Here is a 24,853-nt window from a genome sequence, read left to right on the forward strand (position 1 = left end):
TCCAGAACCTGGGTGACAGAGCAAGGCCTTGTCTTGAAAGAAGGGAAAAAATGTAAGAATGGAAGGAGTAAGGGAATAAAGAAAAAAGAGAGAAAGGGAGGGAGGCAGGGAGGGAAGAAGGAGGGAAGGAATGGAGGGAGGGAGGGAAAGGAGAGAGTGAAAAAGAAAGAAGGAAAGGAAGGAATGCAGAGATAGAGAAGTACATAATCAGTAGTCAAAGGGCACACCATACATTTGGAAAAACTAATACAGAATGACTGACCTAGAGCCAACCCTGGCTAAGCTACTGAACTTCAATGATTAAAAAAAAAGTACTCCACTGGCCTGTCGGCAGGATAATATAACACACAAGCCAGGCTCAGACCTTCCCATAGCCCCAGCCAGAACCAGATGACAATAGAGTCCGAACTTAAAGAACTAAAAAAAAAATGAATCAAGAATACTCTCTCAAGAGAGATGTCATCCAAGTATACAAGCATTAAACAGAAACTATCAAACCAATTTTAAAAATACAGCAGCTGTGGGTGAAGAAACTACAGATTAAAAAGAATCATGACACATTTATCTTTTTCATAATTGTAATGAATGTTGAATGAAAAGGTATCACTTGCACATAGGCATTTATCTGAAGTTCAGAATTCTCCCACCTTACTTTAGTTTCTTCAGCTTCTGTTGTATCAGGGAAATGAAACATATATATTTAAACTAAACACAAACAAAATATGTAGTTATTTTTCATCAATTTATCTATTCATCTACCTATTTGTACAAAAAGAGTTTTGAATTAATTATCACCTTTTCTTTTTGTGAGACAGAGTCCCACTCTGTTACCCAGGCTGGATCGGAATGGTACAATCTCAGCTCACTGCAACCTCTGCTTCCCGGGCTCAAGTGGTTTTTGTTTCTCAGCCTCCTGAGTAGTTGGGGTTACAGGCGCCCACCACGATGCCTGGATAATTTTGGAAGTTTTAGTAGAGACAGTGTTTCACCATGTTGGCCAGGCTGGCCTCAAACTCCTGACTTCAAGTGATATACCCACCTCGGCCTCCCAAACTGCTGAGATTGCAGGCATGAGATATAGCACCCGGCCGTATCACCTAATGTTGTGCTATTTCTTAGTAACTGAAAATTTCATGATTTGTTACTTCTCTCTCTCTCTCTCTAACAGGGTCTCACTTTGTTTCCCAGGCTGAAGTCTCAAACTCCTGGGTTCTAGTGATCCACCTGCCTCAGCCTCCCAAGTAGCTGGGACTGCGGTGCTCATTACCATAACTGGTTTATAATTTTTTATAGAGATGGGATCTTGCTATGTTGCTCATGCTGGTCTCGAACTCCTGAGTTCAAGTGATCTGCCTGCCTCAGCCTCCCAAATTGTTGGAATTACAGGCATGAGCCACCATGCCCAGCCTCTTTGCACTTTTCTATAGGACTTAGATTTCTTTATAATAATTACAAATAGTTTTTATAAAAGTCATCGTTATTCTAAACTTTTCAAAATTAAGCAGTAATTAAGAATGAGCTACAGAAAGTAGTATTTATTCAGCATCTATTGTATACTAGATATTTTGCATATAGTGGACCACCTAATTGACATATCAAGGCAGGAATTATAACCTTTATTTTCTGGGAGACAAAATTGACAAAATTATTTCTTAACTCTAGAGTTACATAGCTGCTGCCAAAACAAGTGCCCACCCCAGCAGCCTACCCCTTCTGGTTTTATCAAATTCAACCCCCTACTTCTACCTCCACAGCTGTGTACAAGAATGTATGCGTGCACACACACATACACACACACACACTTCTGCAACATTTCATCTGCCTAGGCCAGGAACTTGTCATGACAAACCAAATGCAATAACTATTTCCTTACAAAAGCTGTTATTCAATACCTCTACGATTTGGGAAATAGTTTCTGATTCCACACTGATGAGGGTCACAACGAGGTTTCAAAAGTAGTAATAATTACAAAGCATCCTAATGAATGTGAAAGGGTATGATGTTCAGATATATACAGCCCTTTGAGATGCTCTGCTGGAAGGTCATTGAGCTGCAAAGTACTACTGACTCATGGTCATCTTGGTCCATGGTCATTAATAATGATACTCTGTACTTCTTTCATATTTGTGCTAAAGATCGTTTCAAAAGCTGGAAGAAGCTTATCAATTTCTGAATATGCAAATATCTCTTTCACAATGTTTATCGTGGGTGTGTGTGCATGTTATGAAAAGATATACACCCAAATATTCACATATAAATATATACACACATACCTACATATATGTTTATAGTATACTAATTAAAAGGTAAATTCTTAATGATCCATAAAAAGAAAATGGCAGACCAGGTGTAGCGCCTCACACTTGTAATCCCAGCACAGCAGGAGGTTGAGCGGGAGGATCACTTGAGCCCGAGTTTGAAACTGGCCCAGAAAAGATGGTGAGACCCTGTCTCTACACAAATATAAAAATTAGATGGGCATGGCAGCTCTTCCAGCTACTCAGGAGGCCAAGGTGGGAGGATCACTTAAGCCTAGAAGGCAGGAGTTGCAGTGAGCTGAGATCACACCACTGCACTTCATCCTGAATGACAAAGCAGTAACTTGTCTCAAAAAAGAAAAGAAAAAATTGATATCCCAGAAAACTTTAAAATATCTATATATTCACAAATGTATATAACCATAGTATATTAATCAAAAAGTAAATTCTTAGTAGTTCATGGCAAGCAAAGGACAGGCCATGGATGATGGTTCATGTTTGTAATCTCAGCACTTTGAGAAGCCCAGGAAAGAGGATTATTTGTGTCCAAAAGTTTAAGACCAGCCTACCTGAACAACATGGTGAAACCCTGTCTATATTAATAAAAAAATTAGCCGGTCTTGGTGGCATGCACCTATAATCTCAGCTACTCAGGAGGCTGAGGTAGGAGAATCACTTAAACTCAGGAGGCTGAGGCTACAGTGAGCTGAGATCCTGCCACTGCACTCTAGACTGGGCAACTGAGTGAGACTCCATCTCAAAAAAAAAAAAAAAAAAAAAAAGACCACCCTAAGCAACAGAGTAAGAACCAACCTCTTAAACCAAATCAGAAATTAGTCAGAAATGGCAACATCTGCCTGTAGTCCCAGCTACTGAAGATGATGACTGGGGAAAATCAGTGGAGGCCAAAAGGCCAAGGTTGCAGTGAAGCCATGATCATATAATGACACCCAAGCCTGGGTGACAGAGCAAGAGGATTAAAAAAAAAGTGAACAGTAAAAAATATAAAAAAAAAAGAAGACATGAAATGAGCAGCTACCATGTCCAGGACAAAGACAAACAGCCAAAGCAGAGGCCCATTCCGCTCTGAATAACCAGAAGACAAGAAAAACAATGAGACATTAAATAAAACAGACCACATTGTAAAATGACATAGGCAGAATTTACTACAAATAGGTCAGAAATATACTTTCAAGATTAAAAGTAGACATAGGCATTTAGTCAAGGCACACTGCTAGGAACTAAACACATGAGAGTCCAGGGAAGCTTTGGGATTCTAGATGCAGTTGAAAATCAAAGACATATAGAGCTGGATCGAGAAGAGGCCATTATAACGCAAGTGTGCTACAGAAAAAGTCACCATGAGAGGAGATGAGACTTGAGTGTCCATTAAGAGGCAGGAGAAAGCCTGAAGAGGCCATCGTGAGGCAGGAACTGAGGTAAAAAAGTCCATGGCAAAACAGAAGCTGCATCTTCAGAGGCAGACATGACTAAGCAGATGGTCTTGGAGACGCCAGTGTGTACTAAAGACCTGCCAAAAGGGTTGAAAAACAGGTATTAAATAAGCCTCAGAAGGCCCACATGAGATAACAGCTAGGCTTTGATAGACTGCTTTGAGGAAAGCACTGTGTCTGTCTGGATCACCAGGAGGCCAAAGGAGGGCCTGAAAAGTCCATTTGAGGAAGGCTGAGGTGTAGAGGTTACCGAGAGTTGGGAAGAAGCTGGGCCTATGATGCTTCTTGCAAGGAAAGACTTGGGCTTTCAGACACAGCAGGGAGGAAGAGCTGGGCCAAAAGAGGCTGACCTAAAGACATTCTGGGAATGGAGAGGATGCCAGAAGGCCAACGCTGGGCCCGGGAGGGCCACCGGGAGGCACCAGCTTGGTCAGATGAGGCTACAGGGAGTCCGGGGGAGGGCCTGAGGATAAAGGCTGCCCCAGAGGCAGGAGCTGGGCCTGAGAAGAGGCCACGGTGATGCCACGAGCTGGGCCTGGAGGGTCCACTGAAAGGTGGAGGCTGGGCCTGGAGGGGCCTGGCATAGGCAGGAGCTGGGCCTGGGGAGGCCAGGCCCGCAGATGAATCTTTGGGCCTGGACAGGCTGCTGGGAGGCAGGAGCTGGTCCAGGAGAATCTGTGATCGGCGAGCTGGGCCGAGGAAGGCTGCTGCGAGGGAGGACCTGGGCCTACACTCAAGGCCAGCGCGAGGTGAAAGCTGGGTCCGGAGAGGTTTGTCACAGTCATGAGCTGGGCCTCAATGGGACAGTGTGAGGGAGGTGCTGGGCCTGTGGACACAGCCAGGATGCAGGCAAGCAGGCAGGATCTTGGCCTGGGGAAGCCGCCAGTGGGCAGCAACTGGTGCTGGGGAGGCTGTGGGGAGTCCAGAGCTGGGCCTGGAGCGGCCAATGTCAGGCGGTAGCAGGGTCTGTCAAGGCCACCAGGACGCAGGACGGAGGCCTGGAAAGACCCACTTGAGAACACTTCAGACTGACAGAGGAAAGGCCGCTGGAAACTGGCCAGGCAAAAGAAACTGCCAAAAGGCAGGACATGGGCTGGTAGACAGGGCCAGGAGGAGGAGGATCCAGGCCTGGGGAGTCTGCCAGAAGGGAAGCATAGGCTGGACCTCCCAGAGAGGCTGAGGGGAGGCAGGAGCTGGGCCCCAGGGGGCCTTTGGGAGGCAGGAGCTGGCCCTGGAGGGGCCCACGTGAGGACATTTTGCACCCATGGAGAGGAGACGCCAGGAGGGCAGGAGCTGGGCCTGGAGAGGCCGACTTTAGGACCCAATGCTTGGGCCTCCCGAGGCCAGGAGGAGGCGGCAGCAGGAGCCTGGCTGGCAGAAGCCGACTCAGGAACGTCTGGGGCCTGGAGATGCCCTGGGAGCACAGGAGCCGAGCCTGGAGAGGCCACTTGTGAGGCATGAGCCAGGTGGGCCTGGAGAGCCTGAGTCGATGGTCTGAGCTTTCGGGCCTACAAAGGCCGTCGGGAGCTGGGCAGGAGCTGAGTACACAGAGGTTGCTGTGAGGCAAATTCGCATGTTGGGCCTGTAGACGCCATGGGGAGGAGGAGCTGGGCCCTGACAGGCCCACCTGAAGACATTCTGGACATGGAGAGGATGCCAGAAGGCCAACGCTGGGCCCGACAGGGCCCCCTGGGAGGCACTAGCTTGGCCCCAAGGGGACACAGGGAGGCTGGGGGCTGGGCCTGCTGAAAGAGGCTGCCACAAAGGCAGGAGCAGGGTCTGAAGGGTCCTCTGAGAGGCAGAGGTTGGGCCCGAGGGCCTAGCGCAGGCAGGAGCCCAGCGTGGGGAGGCTGGGCCCAGAGAGGAAGCTTCGGGTCTGGACAAGCTGCCAGGAGGCAGGAGCTGGCCCGGGAAGAGTCCGTGACAGGTGAGCTGGGCTAAGAAAGGCCAGTGCAAGGAGGACCTGGGCCCAGACTCGAGACCAGCTCCAGGGGAGAGGTGGGTCCAGAGATATCTGCCACAGGCATGAGCTACGCCTCAACGGGCCAGTGTGACGGAGGCACTGGGCCTGTGGACGCAGCTGGGAGGTAGGCAGGATCTTGGCCTGGAGAAGCCGCCAGCAGGCAGCAGCTGATGCTGGGGAGGCCAGAGCTGGGCCTGGAAAGGCCAGTGTCAGGAGAGAGCTGGGCCTGTTGAGGCCACCAGGAGGCAGAAGGGATGCCCAGAAGGACCCAACTGAGGAAGCTTTGGGCAGACAGATGAAAGGCTGCCGGGAGCTGGCCAGGAGCTGAGCCAAAAAAGGCTGCTGGGGGCTGGGCGCGGTGGCTCACACCTGTAATCCCAGCACTTTGGGAGGCCAAGGCGGGTGGATCACGAGGTCAAGAGATCGAGACCATCTTGGTCAACATGGTGAAACCCCATCTCTACTAAAAGAAAAATACAAAAGATTAGCTGGGCATGGTGGGGTGTGCCTGTAATCCCAGCTACTCAGGAGGCTGAGGCAGGAGAATTGCCTGAACCCAGGAGGCAGAGGTTGCAGTGAGCCGAGATTGTGCCATTGCACTCCAGCCTGGGCAACAAGAGCGAAACTCCATCTCAAAAAAAAAAAGAGGCTGCTGGGGGCAAAACTTGGGCCCGTAGACATGACCAGGAGGAGGATCCAGGCCTAGAGAGACTGCCAGTAGGGAGGCAGAGGCTGGGCCTCCAGGACAGGCCAATGGGAGGCAGGAGCTAAGCCCAGGGCGCCTTTGGGAGGCACGAGGTGGCTCTGGTGGGGCCCACCTGATGACGTTTTGCACCCATGGGGAGGAGATGCCACAAGGGCAGGAGCTGGGCCTGGAGAGGCCGAATTCAGGACCCAATGCTTGGCCCTGCAGAGGCCAATAGGAGGAGGCTGGAGCCGGGCATGCAGAAGCCAACTCTGGGACATCTGGGGCCTATAGGCACCCTGGGTGGGCAGAAGCTGAGCCTGGAGAGGCCAACATGAGGACTACCTGGAAAGCCTGAGTCAAGGGCCTGAGCTTTTGGGCCTACAAAGGCCTCCGGGAGCTGACTGCGAGGTGAGGCCGGAAGGTTGGACCTTAGAAGCCGCCGGGAGGAGGAGCTGGGCCCCAAGAGGCTGACCTGAAGACATTCTGGACAAGGAGAGGATGCCAGAAGGCCAACACTGGGCACAGGAGGGTGCCTGGAGGCACCGGCTTGGCCCAAGGGGGCCACGGTGAGGCCAGGGACTGGGACTGTGGAGACAGGCTGCCACAGAGGCAGGAACTGGGCTGAGCGGAGGCCACGGTGAGGCCACGAGCTGGGTCTGGAGGATCCACTGAGAGGCGTATGCTGGGCCTGGAGGGGCCTGGCGCAGGCAGCAGCCAGGCCTGGGGAGGCCGGGCCCGGTGAGGAAGCTTCGGGCCTGGACAGGCCGCCGAGAGGCAAGAGCTGTCCTGGGAGACTCCATGATAGGTGAGCTGGGCTGAGGAAGACCCCTGCAAGGGAGGGCCTGAACCCAGACTCAAGGCCAGCATGAGGCGAGAGTTGGGTCTGGAGAGGTTAGCCAGAGGCATGGGCTGGGTCCCAAAGGGCCAGTGTGAGGGAGGCGCTGGGCCTGTGGATGCAGCCGGGATGCAGACAGGCAGGCAGACAGGCTGGCAGGCAGGATCTTGGCCTGGGGAAGCCGCCAGCAAGCAGCAGCTGGTGCTGGGGAGGCTGTGGAGAATCCTGAGCTGGGTCTGGAGCAGCCAATGTCAGGCGGTAGCAGGGCCTGTCAAGGCCACCAGGAGGCAGAATGGAGGCCCAGAAAGCCCCACTTGAGAAAGCTTCGGGTCTACAAAAGGAAGATCGCTGGAAGCTGGTCAGGAGCCAAGCCAAAAGAAGCTGCTGGGCGGCAGGACGTGGTCCAGTAGACGCAGCCAGGAGGATCTGGGCCTGGGGAGGCCGCCAGAAGGGAGGCATAGGCTGGACCTCCCAGAGAGGCTGAGGGGAGGCAGGAGCTGGGCCCCAGTGGGCCATTGGGAGGCAGCAGCTGGTCCTGGAGGCGCCCATGTGAGGATGTTTTGCGTCCATGTGGAGGAGATGCCAGGAGAGCAGGAGCTGGGCCTGGAGAGGCCAACTTCGGGACCCAATGCTTGGCCTCCCAAGGCCAGCAGGAGAAGGCCAGAGCTGGGCCAGCAGAAGCCGACTCGGGGACATTTGTGGCCTGGAGGCGCCTTGGGAGGGCAGGAGCCGAGTCTAAAGAGGCTGGGGTGAGGCATGAGCCGGGTGGGCCTGGAAAGCCTGAGTCGATGGTCTGAGCTTTTGGGCCTACTAAGGCTGTCGGGAGCTGGGCAGGAGCTGAGTCCACAGAGGTTGTTGCGAGGCAAATTTGGAAGTTGGGCCTGGAGACGCCGCCGAGAGGTGGAGCTGGGCCCTGAGAGGCCTACCTGAAGACGTTCTGGGCCCGGAGAGGATGTCAGCAGGCCAACGCTGGGCCTGGGAGAACCACTGGGATGCACCGGATTGGCCCAATGGGGTCATGGGAAGGCCAGGGGCGGGGCCTGTTGATACAGGCTGCCATGGAGGCAGGAGCTGGGCCTGAGCAGAGGCCACGGTGATGCCACGAGTTTGACCTGGAGGGTCAACTGAAAGGAGGAGGCTGGGCCCGGAGGGGCCTGGCGCAGGCAGAAGCCAGGCCTGGACAGGCCACCGGGAGTCAGGAGCTGGCTCGGGAGAGACCGTGATAGGCGAGCTGGTCTGAGGAAGGCCGCTGTGAGGGAGGACCTGGGCCTAGACCGAGGCCAGTGTGAGGTGAGAGCTGGGTCCGGAGAGTTCTGCCACAGGCACGGGCTGGGCCCCAATGAGTCAGTGTGAGGGAGGCGCTGGCAGTGTGATGCAGGCAGGAAGGCAGGCAGGATCTTGGCCTGGGGAAGCCACCAGCAGGCAGCAGCTGGTGCTGGGAGGGCTGTGGGGAGTCCAGAGCTGGGTCCAGAGGGGCCAATGTCAGACGGTAGCAGGGCCTGTTAAGGCCACCGGGAGGCAGAACAGAGGCCCAGAAAGCCCCACTTGAGAACGCTTCGGGCTGACAGACGAAAGGCTGCTGGAAGCTGGTCAGGGGCCGAGCCAAAAGAAGCTACCGAGAGGCAGGACGTGGGCAGGAGGAGGATCCGGGTCTGGGGAGTCTGCCAGAAAGGAGACATAGGCTGGACCTCCCGGAGAGGCTGACAGGAGGAAGGAGCTGGGCCCGGGGGGGCCTTTGGGAGGCAGGAGCTGGACTTGGAGGGGCCCACCTGATGACGTTTTGTGCCCATGAGGAGGAGACGCCAGCAGGGCAGGAGCTGGGCCTGGAGAGGCCAAATTCAGGACCCAATGCTTGGGCTTGCTGAGTTCAATAGGAGGAGGCGCGAGCCAGGTCTGGAGAAGCCAACTCGGGGACGTCTGGGGCCCATAGGCGCCCTGGGAGGGCAGAAGCTGAGGCTGGAGAGGCTGGTTTATCAAGTTGTAAATCTTCACATGTAGAATTAATAAGTTCATGCCTGAAAGGTGAGAATAAACATTTAATATTCACTATGCAATATTCAGCAAAATAATATCCACTAGTACATATTTAACATTTAATCATCAAGGGCGGTTTTGAAAAGAAAAGACAGGCTGGGGACAGTGGGTCAGATGTGTAATCCCAACACTTTGAAAGGCCGAGGCAGGTAGATCATGGGTTGAATGTTTGAGACCAGCCTGGCCAACATGGTAAAACCCCGTCTCTATTCAAAACACAGAATTTAGCCTGGTGTGGTGGCAGGTGCCTGTAATCACGGCTACTCAGGAGAATTGCATGAACCCAGGAAGCAGAGGTTGCAGTGAGCCAAGGTCATATCATTGCACTCCAGCTGGGGTTAACAAGAGCAAAACTCCGTCTCAAAAAAAAAAAAAAAAAAAAAAAAAAAAAAGATAAAGCTTTGTTTTTCAATACCCTTAGGAAGAGAAGAAAGAAAATTATTATAGACAATAAAGAACACAACCTAAACAGTAATGTTTTTTTGATTTGGAGTCTTGCTGTCACCCAGGCTGGAGTGCAATGGCATGATCTCAGCTCACTGCAACCTCCACCTTCCGGGTTCAAGCAATTCTCCTGCCTCTGCCTCCAAAATAGCTAAGATTATAGGCACCTGCCACCATGCCTGGCTTATTTTTGTATTTTTAGTAGAGACTGGGTTTCACCATTTTGGGCAGGATGGTCTCAAACTCCTGATCTCAGATGGTTCACCTATCTTGGCCTCCCAAAGTGCTGGGATTACAGGCATGAGCCATAGCACCCAGCCTGTAAATACTATTTGGAAGCAGCCTTTTGCTACTATCTGCTGGTGACCTTTAATATAATCCTCCTCCTTTGGCTGCTGCACAATGGTGCATTTTAGGTTACACTTTCCTCTGCACTGAAAGGACGAGATCAATGTTCTTTACCACTTCAACCTTGTGAGCATGCTATTTTAAAAGAAATAACTTTCCACAAAGAATTTATGGAATGTGAAATAACAATAGTAAGCAGAGGCTGGTTTACATTAAAAGAGGCATAATAACCAAAGTTAGCACAAGAAGATTGTTTGGATCCAGATATAAACCAAACAATGAGCTGACACCAAAAAATCATTGTTAAATTTGTCAGATGTGATGAGACAGTGGCTGTTCAGGGATGCACACTGAACAGGTAAAATGATGTGAAGATTGTAATTTGCTTCACAATATTCCTGCAAAGGGAGGAAAAGAAATAGGACAAAATGCAGGAGAATCTTAATGATCACAGAAATTGAGGAATGGGTATTTTAGTGTTCATCATACTATTTTCTCTACTTTTGAATAGGTTTAAAAACTGTAATAAAAAGGTAAAAAAAAAAAAAAAAAAAAAGCCAGGCACAGTGGCTCATGCTTGTAATCCCAACACTTTGAAAAGCGAAGGCAGGTGGATCACTTGGGTCAGGAGTTCAAGACCAGCCTGGCCAACATGGTGAACCCCTGTCTCTATCAAAAAAAAAAAAAAAAAAAAAAAATGCTGGATGTGGTGGCAGGTACCTGTAGTCCCAGCTACTCAGGAGGCTGAGGCAAGAGATCAGTTGACCCTGGGAGGCAGAGGCTGCAGTGAGCTACTGCACTCCAGCCTGAACATAGAGTGAGAATCTGCTACTTTTAAGAAGAAAAAGTAAAAATGAATTTACTAATCCCTGTTCTAAAGCCACATCCAAACAGAACTCTAAAGAGAAAGATTCAAGCAATTTACATGGTGCTATTTATTTACAGATCTCCCATGCACCTTTGAATGTAACATTTAAATATTTTGCAACATGATAGTTGGGGGTGGCTCAAACCTGGGCATGGTGGCACTTGGCTGTAGCCCTAGCTACTAAGGAGACTAAGACAGGAGGATAACTTGAGCCCAGGAGTTCTAGCTCAGCCCAGAAAACAATACGACACTCTTTCTTTAAAAAGAAAAGTCAAGGAGCTCACTGATAAATTATTTTAGTGCTATCAACAACTGCTATCAAAACACTACTACAAAATCCAAAATCATATCTATTGCCAGACCTTTCTCCTTACTTCCAACCTCATTTACCAAACTGCCTCCTCTACCTCCACAACTCAACTTGAACGTCAACTTGAAATTAATTAATTAATTAACTTCTTTGTACTTAGATTGGCTTTCCTCTAACATCTAAAGATTTGTCTTAAATTCTTACTCATGTTATTAGCATTAAATTTGAACAGCTCTAGTATAGAAGCTCTTTGACATAAGAAACCCATGTGTTTTTGAGAAGCCATGCAAAATCAAATAATCATCATAGCTGTAAAAAGAAATATGCCTATAAATAAATAACAGTAAAGGATTAGAGGCTTTCAGTCGTACTAGAGAATGATGTTATATAAAATTACTCTAATTATTCTATTAATTCAGCAAGAAAATATATAAACCTAATTCTGACAAACTTTCTTTTTCTTTTTTTTTTTTCTTTAGACAGAGTTTCACTCTTGTTACCCAGGCTGGAGTGCAATAGCGCGATCTCGGCTCACCGCAACCTCCACCTCCTGGGTTCAGGCAATTCTCCTGCTTCAGCCTCCTGAGTAGCTGGGACTACAGGCATGCACTACCATGCCCAACTAATTTTTTGTATTTTTAGTAGAGATGGGGTTTCACCATGTTGACCAGGATGGTCTCGATCTCTTGATCTCGTGATCCACCCGCCTTGGCCTCCCAAAGTGCTCGGATTACAGGCTTGAGCCACTGCGCCCGGCCCAAACTTTCTATAAAATAAAAAAAGAACCATTTGTTGGGGTTGAGAGTAAAAACTGGAAGTTTTAGAAAGAGGTGAGGCCAATTACAGAATGTGCTCATCACGCATCATCAAGGCTGTCCCAATCACACCCTCTGCCTCATTATCCCCCCATTCCACTTAATTCTTTCCCAGACCATAACACCTTCTTACACAGTAAATATCTCCTATTTAGTACACTTTCCCCACCAGATTAAATGCTCCAGAATGCATGGGGCAGGACACTGTCTTCCACACTGCCCAGTTTCCAACATCTGACTCACAGGTACCAAAATGACTTCAGGATTATGAGATTGGAAGTAGTGAATATTTCCTCAATACTTGCAGTGGTTCACAGCAATGAAAATCCTAAGATTTCCTCTCTCTCTTTCAGGGACCATAAAGAAAGCAGCAATACTATTAGAGGCATTTGAACCAGAGCAACTCCATCTAAAATGAGGCTGAGAACTACTGAGCTGTGTTCCCAGATAGTTAAGGCATTCTAAGTCACAGGGTAAGAACGTCAGCACAAGACACAGGTCATAAAGACCTTGCTGATAAAATGGGTTGCAGTAAAGAAGCCAGCCAAAACCCACCCAAAACCAAGATGGTGATGAGAGTGGCCTCTGGTCGTCCTCACTGCTGCTACACTCCCACCAACACCATGACAGTTTATAAATGCCATGGCAACGTCTCAAAAGGGAAAGCAGAAAAATAATCCATTCCTGGCTGGGCATGGTGGCTTACACCTGTAATCCCAGCATTCTGGGAGGCCAAGGCAGGTGGATCACGAGATCAGGAGTTCAAAACCAGGCTAGCCAATATGGCAAAACCCCACCTCTACTAAACGAAAATAGAAAAATTAGCCAGGCATAGTGGCAGACATCTGCAATCCCAGCTACTCAGGAGGCTGAGGCAGGAGAATCGCTTGAACCAGGGAGGAGGAGGTTGCAGTCAGCTGAGATCGTGCCACTGTACTCTAGCCTGGGTGACAAGAGGAAGACTCTATCTCAAAAAATAAAAATAAAAAAGGAAAAACAAAGAGGGCTCAAGATGAAGCTGCCAGCTGGTACTCTGCAGTGTAGAGAGGATGAGGGCAGGGGCCTCAAGAGACTGAAAATGAGACAACAGGAGCCAAGGAAGAGCCCACAAGATTTGAACATTTTTATAAAAATAGCTTTAAAAAGAGTATTGGGGGACAGAGGACAATAACTTATTAGAGTTCTGCTGAGAAGCAGAATAAAACAAGGGCAGGGAGCAACTTTGGGTGGCAAAATATGTTGAATGAAAAATTAAAACTAAGTATTTTGAAGTGCTGATGAAGTGTTTAAGGAACAAGCTAGAAAAGACAGGTTGGCTGAGACTGCACCTTCAAATGCCCAGCAGTGGCTACTGCGAAAGCTCTCTCTGTTACTATAGAGCAGCACCCAGGCACAGGTAAAGCCCAAAGAAAAGAGGCTTCCCAATGGTGTCAATCCTCCTGCAGAAAACCTTTGACTGTACAGAAAAATTTACTCAGTAAAAAGCATATTGGGTTCCATTACCTGACTCTCTCCTCTGATGTAGGATTAAAATTTCCATAATCCATGCATATTAAAAACTGTAGGATGGCCAGGCACGGTGGCTCACATCTGTACTCCCAGCAATTTGGGAGGCTGAGGCAGCCGAACCACCTGAGGTCAGGAGTTTGAGACCAGCCTGATCAACATGGCAAAGCCCTGTCTCTACTGAAAATATAAAATTAGCCAAGTGTGGTGGTCATGCCTATAATCCCAGCTAGTCGGGAGGCGGAGGTTGCAGTGAACTGAGATCCTGCCATTGCACTCCAGCCTGGGTGACAGAACAAGACTCCATCTAAATTAAAAAAAAAAATAAATAAGAGAGTCCAGGTGTAGTGGCTCATGCCTGTAATCCCAACACACAGGGAGGAGGGTGAATCAACTCAGGTCAGGAGTTTTAGGCCAGCCTGGCCAAAATGATGAAACCCCATCTCTACAAAAATATAAAAATTAGCCAGGCATGATGGCAGGTGCCTAGAATCCCAGCTACTTGAAAGCCTGAGGCAAGACAATCGCTTGAACCTGGGAGGTAAAGGTTGCAGTGAGCCAAGACCGTGCCACTCTGCACTCCAGCCTGAGCAACAACACTGAAACTCCGTCACACACACACACACAAAAAACTAGTAAGAAAAAACCGGAGCTGAGTCCTACTCATTGTATTTACTTTCCTAAAATAAAACATTATAAAAAACATTACCACCAGGTGTGGTGCCTCACGTCTGTAATGCCAGCACTTTGGGAGGCCAAAACATGGGAATCACAAAATGAGGAGTTCCAGACAAGCCTGGTCAACATGGTGAAATCCATCTCTACTAAAAAAAATACAAATATTAGCTACACATGGTGGTGTGTGCCTGTAATCCCAGCTACTTGAGAGAGTGAAGCAAGAAAATTACTTGAACCCAGGAGGCAGAGGTTGCAGTGAGACACTGCACTCCAGCCTGGGTGACAGAGCAAGACTCCATATCAAAAACAAAACAAAACAAAAAAACATAATACTCAGTAATATACTTTAGTTAAAGGAAGAAAAAGACTTACCACATTTTTTTTGCAGAAAAGCTGATCCACTGTCTTTCTTAATTTAGTGATTCTGGCACACCCTTCTTCCTTTACTGTTAAAATCACAAAAATAACAGTTTTCTCAATGTAATGGGTTTAATAACTTGGGTTATTAAATATTATTATAAAACAGGCAGTATTATTTTTTCTTTCCTGTGACTAAAATTATTTCTAAGATTCCAGAATGTATTACTGAAACAATGCTAACACTGCACAAAAAAGGGAAGAATCAGACATTCATTAAAGCTGGAAAAAAGCAGAACTCAGTGTGCTCAAGAACAGCTACCAGGCTGGGCACAGTGGCTCACACCTGTAATCCCGGCACTTCAGAGGCCGAAGCAGGTGGATCACCTGAGGTGAGGAGTTCAAGACCAGCCTGGCCAACATGATGAAACCCCATCTCTACTACAAATACAAAAATTAGGTAGGCATGGTGGCATGTGCCTGTAATCCCAGCTACTTGAAAGGTGAAGTAGGAAGATTGCTTGAACCCAGAAGGTGGGAGGATGCAGTGAGCTGAGATCATGCCACTGCACTCCAGCATGGGCAACACAGCAAAACTTCATCTCAATAAATAAATAAATAAACAGCTAGCAGGCAACATTTGCTATGGGGAGACTAGGGACATGATCTTGCTGGCAATCCTCCCATTTTAGTAAATCTAAGCAGTGTGATTCCATTCTGTTTTGTACCCATTCCACGCCAGAACCAAAACTAGTGAGAACATCAATTCTATTTCTTTGAAAAATACATCTAACAATTAAGACATGATATGCATGGCTCCATACTCTAAAAGGAAACCTTCTTATGTCCTGGGTAACATGGGCATTTGATGAATGATTGTTCAGTTGACTGGCATAGACTTCAACAATAAACTGTTCAATGCACTATGCCAGATAAATCTTGCATCTCAGAAGTAGAACAAAGATTATTTTACTTCTGTCTACCCATTAATCCAATATCTACATGTATGTATAATGGGTTAACACAAAGAAAATGAGTTGACTGTTTTAGAGAGTATTAGAATTTTGACAACATAAATTCTCTTATCCTTGAAAATAATGGAAACATAGTATTTCATGTGGAAGATACCATTAAAGAAATCAATGTTAATCATTAAATAATTATTGCACATAATCTTCTCATCTGACTTAAGACTGAAGACCTACCTCCTGAAGCTGGTTTATTAAGTTGTAAATCTTCAGGTATTAAATTCATAAGTTTATGTCTGAAAGGTGAGAATATTTAATATGCACTAGGCAATATTTAGCAAAGCAATATCCATTAGTCCATGTTTAATATTTAATCACCAAGGGTGGTTTTGAAAAGAAAAGACAGGCTGGGCACAGTAACTCCTGCCTGTAATCCCAACACTTTGGAAAGCTGAGGCAGACAGATCACAAGGTCAAGAGTTTGAGCCCAACCTGGCCAACATGGTAAAACCCCATCTCTACGAAAAAAACAAAACTTAGTTGGGCGTGGTGGCAGGCACCTGGAATCGCAGCTACTCAGGAGGCTGAGCTGGAGAATCACTTGTACCCAAGAGGGGGAGGTTGCAGTGAGCTGAGATCACACCACTGCACTACGGCCTGGGCGACAGAGCAAGACTCCCTCTCGGAAAAAAATTAAGAAAAGGCAAGCTGAATGCTTGAGCACAACCAAATCTTCAACTGAGGTTTCTACAGAGAAACAAAGTAGTAACTGCAAATTGTCTCACAAGTTGCTTCATGGAGCATGTGTCCTCACAAGTAAAGTGGTAACTTGGCAACACACAGCTCTTTGAAGCATACTACAAAAGTCTTAAATGGGATCCTTTAATATTGCATTGCATTCAAAGCTATCTTCCTCTACATATCTATAAAAACAATCATATATTCCCACATATGCTTTAAAAATCTCAGGCCTAAAAGCAAGACATGGATACTATTTTCTTTAGCAAACATATCAGAAAATTGTAAAAGAAAATGTAAGTTGCATGCCAGTCAGGTGTGGGCAGTGTTCATGTTTCAAAAGCTAACACTGGCATGACTGACTCAAAGTTGGGACTCAGATAAATTTAAAAAGGGAAGATAAAAATACATAAAATAGGCTGGGTGCAGTGGCTCATGCCTGTAATCCCAGCACATTGGAAGGCCAAGGAAGGTGTATTACAAGGTCAGGATTTCGAGGCCAGCCTGGCCCATATGGAGACTGAGGCAGGAGAACTGCTTGAACCCAGGAGGCAGAGGTTGAAGTGAGCCAAGATCACGCCACTGCACTCCAGCCAAGGCGATTAAGAGTGAAAACTCTGTCTCACAAAGGAAAAAACATTCCTTTGGGAAGTCCTTCTACATAAAAATCTTCAACATGAGACTGCAAAAAAGGGATATAGGATCATCAACAAACCTTTGGCTTTTACAGTTTGAGCTATAAGGAGAAAAAGAAAAAGGTAGATCATTTAAACACAATTTGTAGAAAAGAGTAATTATTGAATCTGTATTGCTCTTTAACTTTTTATTTTTCAGATGGAGTCTTGCTCTGTTGCCAGGCTGGAGTGCAGTAGTGTAATCTCAGCTCACTGTAACCTCTGAGTCCCGGGTTCAAGTGATTCTCCTGCCTAAGCCTCCTGAGTAGCTGGGACTACATGCACCTGCCACCATGCCCAGCTAATTTTTATACTTTCAGTAGAGACAAAATTTCACCATATTTACCAGGATGGTCTCGATCTCCTGACCTCGTGATCCACCCACCTTAGCCTCCCAAAGTGCTGGGATTACAGGCATGAGGCAACAAGCCAGGAATTGCTCTTTAACTTTTATAATTTCATCTTGACTTCTGTTATTATAATTTAGTCCAAAGAAAAATAGTATGAGGAAAATAAAAAGAACACCCAAAATGCTAATATTCTATTTATCAAACTTCACAGTGAAATATCTCATTACAGCCAGGCAGGGTGACTTACCCCTGTAATCCTAGCACTTGGGAGGCCAAGGCAGGTGAATCATCTGAGGTCAGGAATTGGAGACAAGGCTGGCCAACATGGCAAAACCACATCTCTATGAAAAATACAAAAATTAGTCAGTTGTGGTGGTGGGTGCTTGTAATCTTAGCTACTTAGGAAGCTGAGATAGGAGAATCACCTAAACCTGGGAGGCAGAGGTTGCAGTGAGCTGAGATTACCCCATTGCACTCTAGCATGGGTGACAAGAGCAAAACTCCAGCTCAGAAAAAAAGAAAAGAAAAGAGGGCCAGGTGTGGCGGCTCACACCTGTAATCCCAGCACTTGGGAGGCTGAGGCAGGCGGATCACCTGAGGTCAGGAGTTCAAGACCAGCCTGACTAACTTGGAGAAACCCCGTCTCTACCAAAAATACAAAATTAGCCGGGCATGGTGACAGGTGCCTGTAATCCCAGCTACTCGGGAGGCTGAGGAAGGAGAATTGCTTGAACCTGGGAGGCAGATGTTGCAGTGAACAGAGATAGCACCATTGTATTCCAGCCTGGGCAACAAGAGCAAAAACTCTGTCTCAAAAAAAAAAAAAAAAAAAGAAAGAAAGAAAGAAAAGGAAAGGCGGGGTGGGGAGGGGAGATAGATCCCATTACTTTAAGGCAATGTAAGTCAAACTTTCTACAGAAATCTGAACCACATTATAAAGCGAGAAAAACATACTAGCTAATATCATTTAATACATACAGTACTAAATAGAAGAGGTAATATTTTCAAAACAGAAACATTAGTGTAACTAACCTTATCGGACTTATAAAAATAATTTTTTTAAAATAACAGAAACAGAAGATTCCCTGAACTGCAACCTTTAAGCTAGCATTTATTTACTCAAGATTAAAATAATACAACAGCTATAAAAAGTCAAGAGCTGGGCTGGGTATGGTGGCTCAAGCCTGTAATCCCAGCATTTTGGGAGGCTGAGGCAGGCAAATCACCTGATGTAGACAGTTCCAGACTAGCCTGAGCAACATGAAAAAAACCCTGTCTCTAATAAAATATAAAATTAACTTTGGCACATGCCAGTAATCCCAGGTTCTCTGGAGGCTGAGGCAGAAGGATAGCTTGAACCTGGGAGGCAGAGGTTGCAGTGAGTTGAGATCAAGCCACTGCCCTATAGCCTGGGCAACAAGAGAAAAACTCCATCTCAGAAAAAATAAAAGTCAAGAGCTAGCTGGGTGGAAGTGGCTCACACCTGTAAACCCTAGCACTGTGGGAGGCCAAGGTGGGTGGATCACCTGAGGTCAGGAGTTTAAGACTAGCCTGGCCAACATGGTGAAACCCCATCTCTACTAAAAATACAAAAATTAGTTGGGCATGGGGGCACTCACCTGTAGTCCTAGCCACCAGGGAGGCTGAGGTGAGAGGATCAATTCAACCTGAGAAGTGGAGGTTTCAGTCAGCTGAGATTGCACCACTGCACTCCAGCCTGAGTGAAAAAGCAAGATTCTGTTTCAAAGAAAAAAAAAAAAAAGTCAAGAGCATGTGGAGTATTAAATTCAAACATAACCAACAGTCTCCCATCAAAACAACTCCATTTTTTTGCTATCATTATGTGTTAAGGTCTATTTGCTAAATATTGATATTTGTACTAATGTTTCAAGTGCACCATATAACACATTAGTGCTTAGATTTAATATCCCTTGCTGTGCACTAAACTTGAATAGCATACTTTTATATTACAACAAACGTATCTTTCCCTAAGGCAAGTACCATTAATATTGCTTTAAAATTATAAAATGTGAAGATTGTTTTTATAATTTCATTTATAATTTCACAACAGCTGAACATTATTGTCTTTAAACAAAATAATCTAATAAACTACCATCACAACAAAAGCCCCACAACATAATCAGTTTCACCTTATAAAAGCAATAACATTTATAAAAATTGTCATAATTTATAAAATAGTCAATTCATAAAACTTTAATAGCAAATGATTTTTATTCAGAATAGTACTAAATTAACAATATCATAAAAACATAAGCCAGGTGTAGTGGTTGACACCTGAAATTCCAGCACTGTGGGAGGCCAAGCCGGGTGGATCACTTGAGGTCAGGAGTTCAAGACCAGTCTGGCCAACATGGTGAAATGCTGTCTTTACTAAAAATACACCAATTAGCTGAGCGTCGTGGTGCACACCTATAATCCCCACTACTTAGAAGGCTGAGGCAGAAGAATTGCTTGAAACCATGAGGCAGAGGTTGCAGTGAGCCAAGATCTCATGCCACAGCATTCCAATCTGTGCAATGGAGCAAGAATCTGTCTCAAAAAGTAAATAAGTAAATAAAAAGATAAGGAGGAAGCATTTATTATGTATTTATATGCCTGGTATTATGTGAAGTACTATAGAATCTCATCAAATCTTCGAGATAGATCTTCAGTTCTCATAACCACAAGAGCATACTAAGGCTCAGACAGGATAAGAGACTTGGCCAAGCTGACCTCATGATCTGCCCACCTTGGCCTCCCAAAGTGCTGGGATTACAGGCATGAACCACCATGCCTGGCCAAATACTGAATTTAACAAAGCAGATAAGGAGAAACAATTAGTTTGAAAAAACAATATTAATTAAATCCCTAAGATCCAGGACTTTGCAATAAATATGTAAATAAATCCCGAATATCCATGCTGAAAGTTTAAAAGAAACACCGATAATTTAAGAGATACAACTTTTCCTTAGCTTTGCAGTAATCTAGAAACAAAGACTGTTTCTAATATTTAGACAGACACTACAGGATGAACAGTGACTCCACTGTGTAAACACTCATGAACAAAGAATTACAGGACTTTTCCAGTTTAGACATACCACATTTTCTTTCCAATAATTCTTCAACGTGTTTACATAGATCAGCAATACAATCATTCCACTTCTCTCAAAATTGAGCAAAGGTTGATTCTCAATAATACGTCCCTATGTCAGAGCAGCACTAACATATAATGACTTATTTCCTATATTTTACATCTCAACAGTCCGTATCATTTTACTGCTTTCAAAAACATTTTTCCCTTTTTTGGTGGTTCTGATAATTAGTTTAATTGGAGACTGTAAGAGAAGTTTTAAAGTTTAGTACCTCTTTTTTTCCTTTTAATTCTGAAAAGGAGGAGGGCAGAAAAGATCAATCAAATTAAATAAGACAACAGGGAGGCCACAATGAGAAGGTCTCCAGGGGTCTTTTAGCAAACTCCTAAAACATGTCTCAGCTGTGTGGAAATAAGACTTTAGAGCAGTCAGTGAGGTGATGCAGGCCTGTAATCCTAGCACTTTGGGAGCAGAGGTAGGTGGATTGCTTGTAGCTCAGGGGAACATAGCAGAAACTTCCATCCCCTCTCCCACCTTTCGCTACCCCCTCCTTGCCCCCATTTCCTCCAAAAATACAAAACTTAGCCAGGCATGGTGGCAGGCACCTGTAGTCCCAGCTACTCAGGAGGTTGAGGTAGAAGAATTGCTTGAACCCAGGAGGCAAATGTTGCAGGGAACCGAGACCACAGCCAGCCTGTGTGAAAGAGTAAGACTCCATTTCAAAAAAGAAAAAAAAAAAAAAAAAGCAAGTTTAAGAGGGACCCCAAAGCAAAAAATCCCAACCCTTTTTCTCCCAATCACTGAAACACCAGGAAGGTGTAATAGTTTTGCAACATACCTGTAATAGGCTGATAGTGACCCCCACAAGATGCTCCTAACCTAATCCCAGGAACCGGTGAACATGATCTCATATGATAAAAGGGGCTTTGCAGATACAATGAAGTTAAGGATCTTTGGCTGGGAAGATTATTCTGGCTTGTCACAGTGGGGTTGATGTACTCACCTGGATCCTTGTAAGAGCAGAGCAGGTGATGGAGAGTGGTGGGAAGTGTAGTGACGGAAGCAGGAACCTCGAGTCATTCAAGAAGGGCAACACAAGCTGAGGAATGCAGGCCACCTCCAGGGCCAGGAAACGAGTTTTCTTACAGAGCCTCGGAAGGTACCTGCCCTGCTCCCACTTTGAGTCAGTGGGACTGACTAGAATTCTGGCCTTCAGAACTGTAAGGGAATACATCTGGTTTTTTTTTTGAGACAGAGTTTTGCTCTTTTTGCCCAGGCTGGAGTTCGATGGCACCATCTCAGCTCACCACAACCTCCACTTTCCAGGTTTGAGCAATTCTCCTGCCTCAGCCTCCTGAGTAGCTGGGATTACAGGCATGCACTACCACGCCCAGCTATTTTTGTATTTTTAGTAGAGATGGAGTTTCTCCATGTTGGTTAGGCTGGTCTTGAACTCCCAACCTCAGCTGATCTGCCCGCCTCAGCTTCCCAAAGTGCTGGGATTACAAGCGTGAGCCACGGCACTCAGCACTCACCAAGGCCTTTGATAGCACGCTTTTCCAGGTGATCAGTCCTTGTCTGGTCTGGCTCTGCCACACTCTCCCCATCACCAAGTTGGAATCCTTAGCTACTTTTCAGAACAGGACAGTGTGTACTTTAATCTCAGCTTGGTATGGTTCAGGTCTGCATTTAACTCATGAAACCTGGCTGCTCCCCAGGCCCTGGAGAATAAAAGGGTCTCCCTGTGGGTATGAAACAGGATGAGCCAAGATCATGCCACTGCACTCCAGCCTGAGCTACAACAGGGAGACTCCATCTCAAAAAAAAAAAAAAAACAAAAAAAAAAAAACAAAGAAACAAAAAAACAGACTCCCTCTAAAGGAAAAAAAACAAAAACAAAAACAAAAAACAAATGCGGCATGGCAAAGAAAATAATTACTGTGTTAAAAAGTTTCATAGAAAATAAAAGACAGTACAATAAGCTGTTTTTTTAGATGAGTATAATTGTTATTCTCATTTTACAGCTAAAGAAATGGGCTCAGGGCAAGCATGGTGGCTCACACCTGTAATCACAGCACTTCGGGAGGCTAAGGCAGGTGGATCATGAGGTCAAGAGATCAAGACCGTCCTGGCCAACACGGTGAAACCCCATCTCTACTAAAAATACAAAAATTAGCTGGGCTTGGTGGTGCGAGCCTGTAGTCCAAGCTACTCGGGAGGCTGAGGCTTGAACCCGAGAGGTGGAGGTTAATATGATTATGTTTTTCTGAAATAGAGTATCCTTTACAAAAGCAGTTTTGTCTGTCAGAGCACAGAGATAGGTCCTCAAGTGAATTTGCCTGATGTTGGTGAGCCAAGATGGCACCATTGTACTCCAGCCTGCTAAAAGAGCAAGACCCCGTCTCTAAAAAATAAGTAAAATAAGTAAAAGAGAAACAGGCTCAGAGAATGTTATTTGATTGGACCATGTTGCATCTCTGGACAGTGAGGCTGCGATCAGACTTTATCTTTAACTCCCCTAGCCTACCAGGGTGCCTCTCATAAAGGTAAGACGTATAAATTTGGCCTAATATACAAAGATGCTGGAATAGTCAATTCTACATACAGTACTTCCATGTTCATCAAGGGAAACTTTAAGGGAAGGCGAAAATGCTTCTAGAAGGGCCTGGACACCAGTGCCCTTACTTGTTGCCTTTGGGCTCTTCCTCCAAGGCCAACAGTGACCTGAAATTACTGACTGTTCCAATCAACTGGAGAAAATGGTACCAAGGTCACCAACATCAGGCAAATTCACTTGAGGACCTATTTGTGCTCTGACAGACAAAACTGCTTTTGTAAAGGATACTGTATTTCAGAAAAACATAATCATATTAACAACTAATAACACTGTAAAATGCTGATGTGTTAAATGCTACTTTAGAAAAATATGCTCAATTGTAGGAAAACGAATTCTGATAGAAAACTATGTATCATTTATCTAGCTAGCTATCTAGGGACATGGTTTCATTCTTTTGCTCAGGATGGAGAGCAGTGGGATGATCATAGTTCACTGCAGACCTGCTCCTGGCCTCAAGTGATCCTCCTGCCTCAGCATCCTAAGTGGCTGGGGCCACAGGTGGACACAGTTACACCTGCCTTTTTTATTTGTTTGTTTTGTAGACTCAGGGTTTCACTACATTGCCCACGCTGGTCTCAAACTCTGAGATCTCACTCTGTCACCCAGGCTAGGGTGCGGGGATGTGATCTTGACTAACTACAACCTCTGCCTCCTGGGTTCAAGCAATTCTCCTGTCTCAGCCTCTGGAGTAGCTGGGACTACAGGCATGTGCCACCACATGCAGCTAATTTTTATAGAAACTGGGTTTCATCATGTTGGCTACACTGATCTCAAACTCCTGACCTCAGGTGATCCACCTGTGTTGGCCTCCCAAAGTGCTGGAATTACAGGTATGAGCCACCAAGCCTGTCTAAGCACTTTGTTATTGAATAGCCTAACCCAAGCGGGGTGTGGTGGCTCACATCTGTAATCCCAATGACTCTCTGAAGGCCAAGGTGAGAAGATGGCTTGTATCCAGGAATTCGAGACCAGCCTAGGCAATATGGGGGCAAGACCCGCCCATCTCTACAAAAAAAATACAAACTATTAGGCCAGGCATGCACCGTGCCTGGCTAATTTTTCTATCTTTTCATAGAGATGGGGTTTTGCCATGTTGCTCACGCCTGTTTCAAACTCCCGAGTCCAAGCCATCCCTCCCGCCTCAGCTTCCCAAAGTGCTGGGATTACAGGGCCCAGGCAGCCTCAATTTTTCTTTAAGCAGTCCCCCGATGTGGCACACTTGGATAGTTTTATTTTATTTTAGACAGGGTTTACCTCAGTCTCGCAGGCTGGAGTGCTGTGGTAGGATCAGAGCTCATTGCAGCCTTGAACCTTAGGCTTCAAGTAGGTGGGAGTATGTATGTATGTATGTATGTATGTATGTATGTATGATGTATGTATGTATGTATGTATGTATTTTGAGATGGAGTTTCGCTCTTGTTACCCAGGCTGGAGTGCAATGGCACGATCTCGGCTCACCGCAACCTCCGCCTCCTGGGTTCAGGCAATTCTCCTGCCTCAGCCTCCTGAGTAGCTGGGATTACAGACAGGCACGTGCCACCGTGCCCAGCTAATTTTTTGTATTTTTAGTAGAGACAGGGGTTTCACCATGTTGACCAGGATGCTCTCGATTTCTTGACCTCGTGATCCACCCGCCTTGGCCTCCCAAAATGCTGGGATTACAGGCGTGAGCCACCGCGCCCGGCCCCCGTTTTCCTATTTTTGACCCACATAAACACTGCCAGCAGCACACGGGACGCAGCGGGAGGTAGAGCTTACTGGGCTCTGCTCTGCGGAGAAGACAAGCCAGCTCCTAGGTAACATACCGCCACGTCAGGTCGCCGAAGGTCCGTCTCTGTGAAGTCGCCGGAAGCCCG

At 46.3% G+C, this 24,853-nt stretch overlaps 1 long non-coding RNA gene across 1 annotated transcript; it reads right to left on the minus strand.

The window, feature by feature from the left end:
• Positions 1-560: 560 nt before the first annotated feature.
• LOC144582524 (uncharacterized) lies at positions 561-24,835 on the minus strand. Its single transcript, XR_013535338.1, has 6 exons — positions 21,384-24,835; positions 18,908-19,025; positions 17,536-17,629; positions 14,574-14,647; positions 6,836-9,213; positions 561-3,789 (listed from the first exon to the last, which is right to left on the minus strand). It is a non-coding gene; the product is annotated as an uncharacterized LOC144582524 (long non-coding RNA).
• Positions 24,836-24,853: the final 18 nt, after the last annotated feature.

Source organism: Callithrix jacchus, chromosome 5 (genome assembly GCF_049354715.1).
Source record: "Callithrix jacchus isolate 240 chromosome 5, calJac240_pri, whole genome shotgun sequence".
Classification (NCBI taxonomy): domain Eukaryota; kingdom Metazoa; phylum Chordata; class Mammalia; order Primates; family Cebidae; genus Callithrix; species Callithrix jacchus.